Source organism: Drosophila tropicalis, unplaced genomic scaffold (genome assembly GCF_018151085.1).
Source record: "Drosophila tropicalis isolate 14030-0801.00 unplaced genomic scaffold, ASM1815108v1 contig_593, whole genome shotgun sequence".
Lineage (NCBI taxonomy): Eukaryota > Metazoa > Arthropoda > Insecta > Diptera > Drosophilidae > Drosophila > Drosophila tropicalis.
Genome location: NW_027173070.1, coordinates 19,854,149 through 19,870,175, shown reverse-complemented (window position 1 = coordinate 19,870,175; position 16,027 = coordinate 19,854,149). Strand labels below are relative to the sequence as shown.

General features: G+C 36.2%; 1 long non-coding RNA gene across 1 annotated transcript; it reads left to right on the top strand.

Moving 5' to 3' along the window:
- The first annotated feature begins 11,080 nt into the window (after positions 1-11,080).
- Positions 11,081-11,661, top strand: LOC137578097 (uncharacterized). Its single transcript, XR_011032541.1, has 2 exons — positions 11,081-11,349; positions 11,412-11,661. It is a non-coding gene; the product is annotated as an uncharacterized lncRNA (long non-coding RNA).
- The last annotated feature ends 4,366 nt before the right edge of the window (positions 11,662-16,027 follow it).

Here is a 16,027-nt window from a genome sequence, read left to right as displayed (position 1 = left end):
AGATGTGTAGGTGGCAGCAGCTGCTAAATGCAAACGGCATACTCCTTGGGTTATCAATTTTAAACAGCTCAAATCAGTCCTATTGTATCTCCTCGCAGCGCTCCATCTTTCCGTCTCTTTCTTTTCCTCTCCCTATCTCTCTTTCGCTTTTTAATCGAATGCAGATGCCTGTCAAATGGCTCAGAGATGAACTGACGACTGAGAACTGAGCTCAATTGACAAATGACCTGCTCCTAGTCCATTTCCAGCGGCTTTACCGTGAAGGATGCTTTACAAAGAATCATCACAAAGGATCCCAAATGCCTCAAAAAGTATATTAGTGCGATGTTTCCTAAAGGGATGGTAAATGTCCTAACGAAATGCACGAAAAGAAACTAAGGCAGTCTCTACCATTGTCAAAACCTGTTGGCAACATTTTCATCGGAATTCTTATAAGAAAAACAATGCAAAAACTATTTTCAAAGGCAAATCAATACCAATTCTATCAAGCTACAATTGGCTTGGTTTAAAATAAGTTAAAATAACAAATTATTGTATAATATAATATAATTAATTGTTGAAAATCTTGGAGAAATCTTAATGATACAAAATAGCATAGCATTTAAAAATGTTTCAAGTGACCTTTTTTTAGTTTGATTCTGGAATAGAACTTGCAATTAGTTGAATACGTTAGAAACTAAATTCGGCACTCACGGTTCCTTTGAAAAAATTAAAATAAAAACTTGCAAGTTTTTAAATATTTTATACAATCGTTTTTATGCTCTTGACTTTTATGACACTTTTGCTTTTCTTTATTCAAATTTAAAATTAATTTATGTTGATGCCAATTGGCCTGCAAGTTAACTAACTCCACGAAATTTGTTTATTGATTTTGATAATATTTTGTCCTTTTTTTGTATACCCTGTAAATGAAAGAGTATATTATCTAGCGAATCCTCTTCTCCATGAGCAGTGGTAGAATTGATACTAGGTATAGGTATATTAATAGGTATATTAATAATATAGATAAGTGTAATATGGAAATCTGAATTTTTAGATATTTATTGAGCCGCACTTAAACAATAAGTTTAGACTAAATTTTTCAATTGATCCTAGTAGAGTTTTTGCTGTTAATGCCTACATTAATTCAAAATTGAAAACGTTACCACAGGACTTTTTATACTGTTTGAATACCTTCCTTATTTTGATATTTGGTTGTCAAAATCAGTTTTTGTTGGTATTGCTGGAATTCTATACACAAGTTGGGACATTTGTCCTACTGGAGATGTAACTAGCTCTTTAAAGAAGTTATAAGAAACTTCCTAACCATTCATCATAAGGAACGAACTCTTAAAAATATTTAATTTGTCGCCAAAGAGAAATGATAATTTCCTTGAACGCTTGAAGAGCTACTAAAATGTTTAAAAGTAGTTAAGAAAGCACATTGGCCATTAGATTGTGTTGGCAAATCAAAAAAGACTTGGCAATTTAAATTTAATCAAATTTACTTTTCTCATTCTACTTGTTCCAGGATACATCAGAGTCGTTTGCCCCACTCAAGGTATCGACTCTTTTCGGTTTCTGTTTTTTATTTTTTGTTGTTTAGAAGCCTCTCCTTGAAAGACTTTGTGGTTGTGTGGAGTGGTAAGCTAAATATATTCCTTCAAACGTCTCGCTTTCTGTCTCTCTCCCCGTGTCTACTTGTTCCACTTGTTCAGGTCACAAGTCCTTTTGGCACCCTCAATAAAATTTTCGCTTGGCCGTTTTTTTGCTTAACGAAGTGGAACGTTTTGCGTGCGGCAAGTAATAATAATAATAAAAGTGGAAATAAATAAAAAAATAAATAAATAAATAAGTAGGCGAAATATAAGCTGAATACTCTCTAACTTTTGTGTTTATGTGGGCTAGTAATTTTAAAGTTCGAAGGGGTCGAGAGCAGACAAACTAATTAAGCTAAATGCTAAATGCCAAACCCAAGACCATAATTCAACCATTTTAAATTTTAAATTGCTGGTATCTGTGGAGAGGTTTTGGTCGCGATCCATACATTTCGGATGCAACATTTTAAATGATTTCCACCACAAGCAATTTGCCGGCAGGACACAACACAACACAACACAACACAACGCACACACAATGCCTGGTCACGTTGTCCGGGTCCAACCAACTGGCCAACCGATGAATCCTGCAAGTGAACAACAGAGAGTGCCATTGCTGTGGCTACTGGCTGGCTCTGGCCCGTTCAGTGTCCACACTTTTCACATTTGTCCTGTTCATATTTCATTCTCAATGACGCTGACAGGACAATGCGGTAACCGAGAGAGAGAGAAAGACCGAGTAAGTGTCCTGGCATGTCGCGGCATTGCCTGCATCGTTTGCATGCACTTGATGAGTCTGTATGCGTTTGTGTGTATGGGAAGGTGTTGCGGAGAGAACGGAGGGTTATTCCATGCCAACTGATGAAGTTGGCGTTTTATGTGTGGTTCTCTGACAGTCATCCCCTCCCTCCTGTTGCCCCACGCATAAATCAAAAGTTCAGTGTCAACAAAAAATGCGTTGATTTTTGTTGCGTTGCGCCAACCACCCAACTGCCCAAACATCACTCCATTGTTGTTGCTTACGATTCCTCATAATTAAAAATAAATAAAAATCAAGGCAATTGATAGCAGAAGGATAGCTGCCTCTCCTGATGCTTCAGTGTATTCTGAAGCCCTTAAGCCATTGGAAATAAATACAGGAAATATGCAAAGGAAGAAGAAAAAAAAAAGAAAGACTCAATGAATGAATGAAACGGATGAAAAAGGGCAGGGCAGAGAGCATATGTTTTGCTTTTTGCAAACGGAAACTAAACAGAAACCTGGCAGCTGACAGACTGCAGAGTCCTGCAGAGTTGAGACTCGGTGAGTCGTGAGTTGAGAGTCTAGAGTCGAGAATCGTTATCCGCAGCCACATTTCTTTTTAGCAAATCGAACGGATATGCACAGGGAGACCAGACAAAAAGAGCGAGAGCGGGACGGGTCCCTCCCCGTGTACACATAAAAACACATTTGGTTTTTACTGCTTCTTCTGCTCCGGGCAGGTGACACATGCCTAACCCTAACGATTTCCGTTTCCATTTTGCAAGGTTCCTTTGTTTTGGCTCCCCCTCCCCCGATACACACATCTATCTAAACACATACATATATACATACATACGTATGTATATTTAGTAGTGTGAGACTAACTACTTCTTCCAGGTACCTACTGGTATAATGAGAATCGTAATAACAACACAAAAACGGTAATAAGAAAAGTTTAACTTTATGATTTCTTGCTTAGCCATACAAACAACGAGGCGTATACTTGTTTTTCTTTTCCTTTGCCCGATTTCGGAAAGGGGACACAATAAAAGCATCAAGTGACAACAAAGCGGCAAACAACAAAATAAATAAATCACAAACAAAAAGCAGACACCGAAAATAGCACACACACACACACAAATATACAGAGAAAGTGGGGAAAATGGGTAAAGAAAACAGGGAGAACAAAAAAAATCTAAAAGTAAGCAAAAAACAAACAAAACAAAAAAAAAAAAAAAAAAAAAAAAGAATAAGAACGAAAAATTGTAAGAATAAACTTTTTCTTTGTTTTTCTTGTTTGGTCCTGCCATTGCCTCTTGGCTCCTACGGCCTTTGTTCTTTGGCACGCAATTCATATTTTTCTCCCAGACCATAAACAGGACTAAGACCAAAACCAAGCCAGTTGACACAATGCACAACAAGGTGGGCGTGGCCGTATGCCTTCTCGAAAACAAAAACGAAAGAAAAACAGCTCGAAAGAGGAAAAACCCAAATTTCTACCAACATCGAACTGTAAATACAGTTTTGTTCCACTAAATGGATTCGAAATCGTCAACCATACGGAATTCGTCAACTTTGGCACATTTTACTTTACCTCTGATTATCATATATGCATTTTAATGAACCTTATTTTTTAAGTTTATCCCTGCCTATTTACAAATGAATCAGCAGAAAAGCTGATCCTTCTTTTAATCTAAAGGCTCTTGGTTCATCGTACCCATACAAATCTAGCTTTAACTTACTCGGAAATGGCCGTATAGAAAAAATTACACAGCGATAGATAATATAAGAGTTTATAACTTTTCTACGACATCTTGAATATAAGTAATATTCTCATACAACTGATACTAATGAATGCTGAACAAATATACGAAATATGATGAACGAGAGTTATTACTGAAACAAACGCTAATATCAAACAATTTCATTTAAAACCTAAAAATAAAGGCAAAAGGATAGAAAATTCTACCATTTTGGAAGGAATCATAACAAATCCTGTAAAGATTCGTGTTAAAAAGGAATGTTTGCGAAAATGTGACAACGTTCCTCTTAGTACCTAAATTTTGAGGATTCTGGTGACTTAATGTTGTATTACGAGTCCTTTTATCTATTGCACAAACCTTTTTTTTTCTGCCATTATCATTCCTTATTTGTTCACTGCAAATTGATAATCAAAAATAGCCCTTTAAATAGTGGAACGATTGGAAAATGTAGCAAACAAGTGACAAATTCTAAATTACTCTTTCGTTAGGGTGTCGAAGGCAAAGTAAGGGAAACTTTTGTCATTGTTGGATAGCTGTTGTTGTTGTTGTTTTTATTTGTTGCCCGAGTTAAGCATTTCCGGCTTTTATTGTTCCATGAGCGCTAAACGCTTCATTCATCATTTTGCCTTTTTTATTGCCCTCCAACCTGACCAGAAGGTATATAGTAAGTAGGCAGACAGGCAAGCAGGTGAGGTGAGCTGTTAGATGGTAAGGTGGGCAGGTAAGTGCAGAATCAGAATCTTTGGTGCTCTGGTGTCATTGCACGCTGAAATATTTATGGCCAGCAGACCCAATTGTTAATTTATAAGAGGGGCAAACAACAATAAGAAAAGGAAGAAAAAAAACAAAGAAAACAAAGAGAATCTCCTCATTATCCTGCTGAGGCATTCCTGCATGTCTCTCACTCACTCACTTCGCCATTCACTCACCTTTTTTTTTTTTCGTATTTATGTTTTTTTTTTCTTTGTTTGAAGAAAAACTTTTGCATAAATCGAAAGAAACGAAGAAATTTACGAGCTGTGAGCCAAGAAGTTTTGCCGCTTTGATACAATAAATTTTTGTCAAGAGGAAATACTTGGAGTTTGAATTTGGAGTTCTTCTGTTTGAGTTATCCTGTGTTTGTTTGCCTTGGTTTTGGTTGCTGCGTTTGATAAGCCATTAGTCAAAATGACAAACGTCTCGGTTGATTCAAATTGAAAGGGATCTCAAAGGATTTGCAGACACAATTGCTACCGGCAAGTGAAAGAAATAAAGCCTTTAAGGCTATAAGTTATAGCACATATCGACATTTAGACATTGACTAAATCTACATGAAAATGTTTTTCATTTTCCGGTCAATGTTTCTCTCTCCATTTCTGTATATCGTATTATAGCCATATTAACCTGATATTACCATAGGTCTTGTACCATTTTTTTCCAGCAGCTTTAAACTGGCCTATAAAAAATTCAAAAGCCGCTTTACACACCCAACACACACAAGCACATGAACAGAGTTTTTCGCAAATATTTTCCATTCAATGTGTGTGTGTTTTGGCCTCGAAACATTTTGCTGTCCTGTTTTTGCCCTCAGCTTTTGGCAAACAACAAAAGCAACAGCAAAAAATTTTTTGGTAGGTTTTTACCATTTTCTGTTACTGCTTTCAATTCCTTTTCTTCTATTTTTTGTATTTTTTTTTTTTTAAGGGTTTTCATATCCTGCCATCGCTGGGGCAATTAAGTTCGTAATCTGAGCGACATCTGTGCATTGGTCGACGCAGAGTTTCGGTTTTTTTGGTTTTTCTTTTTCCTTTCCATTGAATATTGCCATCAGGGGTAAAGGGCGCTCGTAGTCCTCTGGTTGTTCGGCATTGTTTACAGCTTGTTATTAACTCTTTGGAATGCGAATGAGGCGATTTTTTTTCACCCCGTAGGCCCCCTCTTTTTTCTGTTTTATTTTTTGGTAGCCGTGATTTAAATGGACGAGCTGCAAAAGTGCTAATAGCTTAAATGTCAGGCTCAGTTCAGTTTTTGGTCCTGAAGTACAACAAGGCGGATCGAGTGGCAAAATCTTTTTCTACACTACAAAAGACGAAATTACTTAATTTTAATTTCTTTTTTCATTCTAATTCATGAATGCTTTGAGATACAGAATATGGATAAAAATGTTTGCAATTTCATATTAGGTTCCAGTTAGCAATTTAATTAATCATTGCTTAGCTCTTGATACTAAGTTTCTTGCCAATAGGGAGCCAAATCTGCCCCAGAATTCCCGGACAAGAAATACTTGTCCTTAAGTTCCATATTCATCTGTGATTTGACACTTAACTTGTTTCCAGCTTTTAAACAACTTAAGTGAAAGTGTTAAACGTTTCGTGGAGACAATTATAATTCATCATTGAGATCTATCTAACCTTATCTAGTATTAATCTCACGTACTTCATAGTTTGCATTATCCTTACTCCATATAATGTTCAAAGTATTCCCATTTCAAATAAAAAGTATATTTTAACTAAGATTAGTCTTAAAATTAATGAAAATGGCATAATAAATGTTAACTTCAAGAATGTCTCGACCACGCGTTACTTTAACGCCCGAAAGTTTTACAACATTTAGCACGAATTGATTTTAAACTTATTTATTAGAAACTAAGTACAGATTATGATGGTGGTTCTAAAGTACAAAAAATTATAATGTTTTTCAATATGTCTTAAGCCCTAAGGCCCATGGCCTCGAGCATCGTTTTGTGCTAATTATCGGATGTTTATTTTAACGTATCGTTTCTGTGCAATTTTCTCATCGATTCACTTTTTAGAGCTGGTCTCTGCCTCGATAAGTCAGGGTTGCATTCAAGTCGATACATGCTAAATCTAAAGAGAAAACGGACAGGGCTACCCAAATTCAGGGCTCGGCTACAACATACAACAATAAAGAATAAAAAATTTGTAAACTTGAAGGCGATTCCAGGATTCGTTGTCAAGTTCACATACAATTTACACTGTGTAAGCAAAAACACTGCGCGAAAGGATAAAGGCTAAATTATTGGATTTTGTTAATGTGTTTAGAAATTGATTAAACTAGGACATCCCATAAAAATTTGGGAATACTTCATATATGAAAAATACAACTAATGAAATAGTTTCGAATAATCGAAAGGCCTCCAAGACCTACTATGCTCACCCATATGGGAATTAGTGGGGGATCGGACGATTTTTGGCTATATTTCAACCACCTCTGAGTTCCTTAAGGGATAGGGAATCACTTTGAAAATGAAAACTTTGACGTTTGAAATAAATATTTATTTAACCAATTAGTAACTCAATAAAAATAAATTTTGCAATTTCATTGATTTAAGTGACCTTTAAATTATATTAAAAAACAGCAAGAGAAATATAAAATGCTAATACGAATGACATTTGAAAATTGTCAGTTTGTTATATGATACTGCTCTTCTGTTAGCCCTTCAGACAGACATTTATTGGGGCCAGGCCAAGATGAAGAACAGAAGGAGCCAATCCCTTAACACTGCAACTCCTGAGCAGCTGTCGTTGGCATTAAACCAAAACTAACAAGTTGAATCCCTACAAAAGTTCCCCCTTATATTTTGAAATTTGTTCGATCTTTTTTTCGTTTTGATGTTGTTAAAGGAGCAGATGCGACAAAAGCTTCATTAAAATTAACAAAATTTAATTGCAGCTTTCGGTGGCACGTAGCATGTTGCAAATGCGTAGGGCAATCTGTTTGATTGCACCTGTTGATGATGATGATGTGGATGTTAGTGGTGGAGGTAGATGATGATATATTGCTTACGGGGGTTGATCCTGATCCCGCGATTGCAGCTGCAACTACAAGGATTTGCGTGCCATTTGGAACTCAGCCAAGGCAAAAGTCATCCACCATTTGCCTGTCAATGCCTATGCCCTTTGGGCCTTCCCCCCTCATTGTAAGTGATTGTAAGTGCAATTCCGTGAACTTTTGGACATTTGCGACATGCAACCTGGCCCAAGTCTCCCACAACCTACGAGGCAACCAGCAATTACCCAAAGTTCATTGTGCTGGGAGCGGAAATTAAATTCTTGTCAAAGTTTTATTTTTTCATTGTGGCCCACAAAAGTTTGGCCAAAACTGCCATCAATTTGTATATGTATGTGGCGAGGATGGGGAGGGTGGTGGAGGGGTCAAACACCGAACAGCACGGCATGGCAAAGGCAATTAATGTCCTGTCCTGTTCCCGTTTGGCTTAGCCCCCGCTTGGCAATCATATTCATAAATTGCCAGGTCACACTTGTGGCCAACTATTTAACATACATGGAGCAAGCACTTGGCCTCTCGCTCTCATTGTGTGTGTGGTTGTTGTGTGGTCTGCGGTATCGATGTCCTCCTGATGAGGACACAAACAAGGATGCGGCGTGTGCGTCAGTTGGACTACGCCATTTGGCTGAAGTGTGCCTCAATAAATGACAGTTGGTCAGCAGCAGGAGAAGCAGCAGACCGATCCGGTTTCAAAACAAAGGTTTATGGTTACACCTAAAGCTCGCTCATGTGTGGAATGATGATTGGCACAACATGATGAGAAAACTGAAACTGAACTGAAACAGGAACATAAATGAAATAAGCTAAATAATTTTCACATTACTGTTTGTCGGTTTCAATAAAAACCGCCAGCATTTTATGCCTGAGCGAAGGCAGCAGAGCATTTTTTTTAATGCGAAACTCAAACAAACAGATCAAATAAAAATAACTCATACGCCCCAATGTGTTTGTCTGTAAGTGTGTTGTATGCACATATGTATAAACACATACACACACTGATGATAATGATAAAAGTATTTCGTTATCCTTACAGAAACACCAGCAGCAGCAGCAGCAACAACAACAGCAAGGAAAGGCGGCAGCAGCTGCTCAACATTATTTCCTGTCCGGTTTCATGGTCGAGAAATGCGTGACCAGTCTTAAATGCACTGGAAGAAAAACTTAATATTGCTCCTTTTGAAACTTTAAAGAGTGATTCAAACATCGCCATTATCACTGAGACTACTAAAAATATATTTAAATCTTTTTCAAATTTAAATTATAATTTCTATCTCCCGAATTTATTTAGTTACCTGAAATAAAATGGGGCATTATTCTTATCAGCATAAAACTTATTAAATGAAATATAAAAAAGTCAAAGGTTTGGGTGTTTATATGTATTAGAATGTTATAGCCATTCACTTCACTGATATAGTAATATTGTAACAGAATCGAAATCAATACTCATTTGTGCAATATTTGGGTTGAAAACCTGGAAAAATAAAGAGTTTTTATCGTTCTTATGGTACATCATGTTGTAGTAGTCTTTCCGGATAAAACCCTTTGTAACGGTATACAAATAAACGTTTAATGAATTCCCTATTCACCAATTCAGTTAATCGTTACCATAAACCTTTATCTGGCAACAGTTTACTCTGGATCGTCCTTCCAGTGAGACATTATTTACCTAAGCTACGACACATTACTGTTTAAATGTTCATCAAATAAACTTGCCTGTTTGTAGTGAAATCAACACAAATTTGTGATTGCTTTGAGATAGAAAGCGATAGCCCTTCACTATCACTTGTCATTTAAGCTCTACGGTTTATGCGAATCAAACAAAATTCAAACTGACAACTGTTTAGATAGAGCTAAAAAATAGTGAAGGGCAGAGTGGGGCTAATCGAATTATCTTGAAATATAACAGCACGATCCAAAAAGTGATAAGTGCTATATTTGGACAATAAACTTAGACGTATCCAATTCGTAGTATCCGAAATTTTTGGGATGTGTAATTTTTAATCTCAAAAATCAATTTTTTTTCGCCAAGAAATGGTTTTATAAACATTGATTAAATTTTTAACTTTGATCGATGTTAACTAAGACAGGTGTGCAATACGTCTTTTTTAAATTCACACAGTTTTAGAATTTTAAGTTTAAAATGCTAAAACGAAGGGTGGCGCACTAGTAGAAATTTGAACATGGCGTTTTAAAATCATAACTATATTTGAATAAAAGTCAGATACATAAACTAGTTATTGATAAAAACAGTACAGATGTTACAATCAGACAGATCAGAATACTATATCATATAGCTACCATACAAACGATGAAATTAACAATCGTAAATGAAAGTCTAAACCAATCAACATTGTTGGTGGTACAAAAAGTTTTTTTATAAAAGAAATTTTTTAATATTTAACTATATTAAGTTTCTTTTCGAAAAATCGCTTTATTCCATATAAAAAACTTGTAAAACGCCGATGCGCCACTTTGCTCCGCTATTTAATAACGCCAAATTGGGTTATGTTAAAAAAAAAAACGATATATCTTTATAACGGTAAACTATATCGATAAGTACCTCTGATCAATAGTTGAACAATGAATTAACCTTTCATTTAAGTGCTCATATGAGAGGATACGAGCTCCCGATCATGCGCCGTTTAGCCCCACTCTCCCCTAATACTCACTTGTCCATTGTGATAAGGAATAAATAAAGCTTAAAACTTTCTGGTGCATTAATATATTTATATTGAAACCTATAGATTGTCTTTTGGTTGTCTTTTTTGTTATCACTCTTATAAACTTGTTTATATTCTGGTAAATAAATCTTTATGAAAAATATAGATCAATCTTATTAAAATAGGCTTAATGAGAAATATCTTATAGTATCTAAAAACCTTATGTAAAATAAAAATATTTGTAAAGCTAAACTTATTCAAGAAACTTACCTTTTTTAAAATGGCTCGTTTAATGAGATTAAGTGCAGACAAAGTTAACTTCTTTTATATTTTATGTAAGAAGTTAAAAATCCATACTTATTAAATATAATTTCAGGTAAAAGATAATACTGAGCTTATCAAAATTTCCCAATAAGTTTTGTATACCAAACACATAAAATATGGAAGAACTCGATGGCGTATAAAGTTCAGAGTGATAATAATATGTATCATCTCGATTAGAAATGAATAACCCTAACTCATATCATCTTAGCAATAAATGACAATTTGTTTTATACACTAGTCGAAAAAATATGGTAAATTTGCAGGCACTTGTTAGCGTTTTCATGCTCAGCTCGACAGTAGCATACCCTAGTAACGTACATCAAAATATCCTGAAACTAAAGTGCGGCAATTGTGTGACTGTGGCTAATTATATGAAAGACGAAGCCGGCTTTGATTGCACCATAGATGATATGGCCATTGCTTTTGCACCGCCTGGACGTAGGCAGTCGTCGAATAAATTGGCTGAATGTTTACCACCGAAATTTGATATAGTCGGTATGATGTAGAGGTATGTCAAGTAATATTCACTTATTACCTTTGAAATTCATTCTGCACAGGTGCCGTCTCTGATTATTGTTGTTTCTGGTCCCCACATCTTGGTTGCACACAAGTCTATGGCGAGTCCTATCTGCCAAAGCATAAGGATAACTGCAGTCTGTGTGCTGAGCCCTGTGGCAAAGTCAAACTAAATGCTATCAAAAACTCTAATACAAGAACGATTGACCTGCAGAAACAATCAATAATCCTATATTCCATGTCTCTTTTAATCTATGTCATAATTTAAATTAAATAAAGTATTCAAAATAAGTAAGTAGCCAAAAATAAATTTGTGCGTTCTTAAAATCCGCATGAAAGGCAGAATTAAAGAGAAACGCTGAAGAGACTTTGAGAGAGATTCATATTGATTTGGAGATTACTTTGAGTCTACAGAGTGCATGAGTGAAATTTTTTGAAAGTTTTTCGTTCAGTGTAGAGGGTCAGTAAACAGTAAAAGTCCGTTGAGTCTGTTGAGTCCATTATATAAGTGCGCTTTTAATAATAGCCACTTCTCTGGGACTGTTTCTGGGTGTGCTTTAGGCGTGTGTGTCTGTGTGTGTGTGTGTGTGTAATGGGGGACTTTTGATATTTGCATTCTGCATAATTTCATTGAGCGAAAATGTAATTTAGATAACCAGATAAACATTGACCGCGAGGCAAACTAATTAAAGAAAATGTTGATGCATCAAACCCTCCCAACCCACGTGTCCCTTCGCGTCCTGGCGACGCGTCGTTGGACATCAATCAATTCATGCAAATAGATCAATGTGACATGCTATTTCATTTAATTAACATTAATCATTTAAACAATTTCAAATGCACAAATATTTCACAGTATTTTTCAGTTTTTAAATTTTTTGTCTCTTTTTCGCGAGCGATATTCGAGTTCGAGTTGCACACGTTGCATGTGAATTCAAAATAAATATTTAAGTATTTGCAACATGCTCATTTTTAACTGCATTTTCCCATTTCAGTCTTAAATCAAACTGTTTCGCTGTGTCTCTCTGTTGTCCCATGCCCATCCTTGTCCCATCCCCATCCCCATCCCATCCTGTCCTGGCTCCATTCTGGCTGTGGCCTCTTGCATAAGCAAATACACGCGCAATTCACAAACACGTGACGTTAGTGTTTTCTTTTTGTTCGTCCTTACCCTAGATCCCTTCCCACAATTGCCCCATCTTCCCACCTTCCTTTGACCAACTGGCTGACTGACTGGTTGAGTGAGTGAGTGAAGAGTTGCCAGTTGATGGCGTTGGCGTCCAGTTCATGGTTCAATGACAAGCAACTTTCAGTTTGTGTGCGCTCTCTCTCTCTCTCTCCCCCTCTTCGTTCTTCCAACATTCTCTGTCTCTCTGTGTTTTTCTGTTTTGTCCCTTGCCGCAGCTGCTGTCGGCTATTTGTCTGCGGTTTGACACTCCCCCACTTACTTCCATGTTTCATACCCATTCCCATTCATGTCCCCAGTCAGCCCCAGTCCCCCATGCAACCATCCCACAGCAGCCCAGACCATCCCACACTTTGCTTTTTTGTCATCGTTTAATTATGTACAACTTTTTGGTTAGGCAAGGATTACGCCTGGGCATAGCCACATAAACACATAAACGCTTGTAATGTGACAGCACAAACAATTAAATCCCATTAGATATACTATTACGATACATACATTTCCATATATACATATGTATAAATCAGAGCCTCCTGGACTAATTGCAGCCAATCTAACCGAGATGCAGTTAAACTGTCAGTCACAAATCAAGTGTGGACATGCGTCCATGTGATAGATAAGAATATATTTTAAATTTAAAACTAATTAAAAATCTTTGTATAATGTGCAATTACTAAAATCGTATAGGTACATATATGTTATAAAAAGAAAAAATATTTGTTATTAGTAATAACGATAAACTTCTGAATATTCATCCCAAATATATAATATCACGTAATTTAAGATCTTAATATGGCCATGCAAAATTGGTAAGTCTTTACACACATTTCAAGATTCAAGATTTGCTTTAAATGGAGCCAATTGTCATCAAAAATATTTGTTAACCTGCCAACAGTTTATCATAAAAGAGTTATACATCACAATAAACAGCTTCAGATCAGTATCAAAAGTCTATTTCGGGTTCTTAAAATCGTTCTACTTTTTGGTCTTCAAAGGAGGTCAAAGGAGGGGTTTTTGCCGAGTTGAAGAAATTGGTTCCTCCTCTTATATTAGTGAAATGTGTGTGCCATTCTGTACAATTAGCAGTGAAATCGAAAGAGTTTTCAGCCAAGTGTCCTTGGTGAAAACTAAATTAAGAAGTCGTCTGCAAACGCAGACATTAAATGCCATTATGACAATAAGGTAAAGTTAAAATTCTTCCAGTAAATACTTATACATACATCTATTTGAAAATTTTTCCATTTTTAGATTTGGACTACGGCGGCATGGCGCCTGCTGCCGTAATTACGAGGTACCAGAAAAAATCTTAAAACAAGTGCGCACAAGTACACTGAAGCATCAATCGAAGATGATTACATTATAGATAATGTGTTGAGATCTCTTTAAATATTAATGTATACGTATTAAAAGTTCAATTGATAAGCTAAAACATTTTTGTCCTCTTTTCTGTCCTTTTTTTAAAAATTTTTATCCTTTTTTTTCACTTTTTTTTCGCCATCCGTCCTTTTTTTGTGGCTGGCAGTTGGCAACACTGATACATATGTATGTATATAGATTTAGTACTCAATCGAGCTTTTTCCATCCTTCTATATAAAAAAAAGTTATCTAGTTATCTGTTACTCTTCCCTTACGAATGGTCGTGAAAATGGAAAAGCATTATATCTTGCTGAAGCAAGGACATCTATGTATATAGTATAGTCAATCTTCGATCTTGATCACATTTAGCACAGAGATTAATTATATATAATTAACTGACAAATAATTATAAAACATAGTTAATGAGAAGACACTGTTTACCTTTTGTATGGGACATATATGATATAGTGAACGGATCCGGCTGAATCCAAAATATACAATCCCTGCAGTACCAATGTATATAGAAGTCCACCTGCAAAATTTCAGTACTGCAGCTTAAACAGCCTGGGACAAGTTTACGTTGATCCAGACAACTGACTGACTATATGAACTCGTCTCCTCGTGTTGATAAATATGAAGAATATCCATACAAGTATATACTTTATTTGGTCGGAAATGCTTCCTATTGATAAAAATAAATACACCCTTTTAGCTAATAAGAGAATGTGGTAGTTCTTGAAATAGCCATATACCACCTGCCCATTTTTGGTTTGTTTCCGAAAATGACCTCGAGCTTGCTCATTCGAAAGATTATGTATGTACCTACAAACCTATATTCCTTTTTATACCATGCACCCATAGCACACTGGTCCATAGCACACTGGATGCTTTGAAATTGTAGTCAGACAAAGAAGCAATTTTGATTTTTTCTTTGTTCACTTTGTGCATGGTATACCAAAGTCTGCGAGACGACCTACTTTATTTTGCTGGTCTTATCAATTCGAAAGGGGTAGTTCATTTTCCATATATTTACACAATTAAATACTAAAACATGAATGTTGAAATTTGTAGTGGCTCTGATAAGATTCGAATCGCACTTCATTTATTTGAAGAGGTAAATTGCACAAATTACTCACAGTTATTTTTAATGTTAGTAAAAAATAAACAAAAAAAGCAAAAAGAAACAATTTAGCAACATACATATTTAAAGAATTTGCCAAACCAATTTAAACTCTAATTCGACTGGCAATCGAATTTGACTAGGCCAATTTATGACTTCTAATCGGTTTAACGATTTGGCAAATTATGGCCAAAAACAAGTCTCATGTGGCTCACCTCGTGATTGTTAATTTTACTCGTTCCTAGCCAATTTCGGAATTCGTAATTACGTGAGATTACAATAACAATGGCTAGATGCGGATTTTGATTTTGATGGGTCCCAATAAATTGATTTCCGATGCCATTAATGCTTAATGTGGGCGATGGAGTTGGCCAAGAGGGTAGGCCTATGGCTGGAGGGAGCTGGCCAAAGAAGAAAAGGCAACACTTTGCATAGAAATCATCTGCAATATGATTGGGTCATATAAAACATAACATAACACTTCAAGGCTAAGCATTTACATAATGACTTCTCGTCCTGGTCGTAGACCCGTTACTGGTGCTTTTATGAGCCACCATGAACCCTCACCACTGCCCAAGTAACTGGCTCAAATAACCTTAACCTTTGGTGTTGTTTCGAATGTTTGGCTGGCTGTTGTTGTTTGTTCCTGCCCACGTGACATAAAATGCCAAGGAAAATGCCTGCGAGGCAAAGTTAATTGAAAATTGTGTCGACATTTTGGGGGAGAACTGTAATGGAATCTCGCTTAGCGCTCTCCCTTTCTCTGTCTCAGGATGCGTTAACACAAACGTCAGCACCTTTGGCATTTTATTTGCTCTGCATATTTGATTACAAAAGTCCCCGCCATTCCCCCCCTTATTTCGGCTCCAAACCACTCATATCAGGTGTCAAAGACTTTTCAAGACATTTTCTCTTTTCGCATTTCCATGTCAAAGTGAAAATCATTGACTAGCAGAGAAAGGGGAGTAAAGTAAATGCGAATGGGTGAAGAAAAA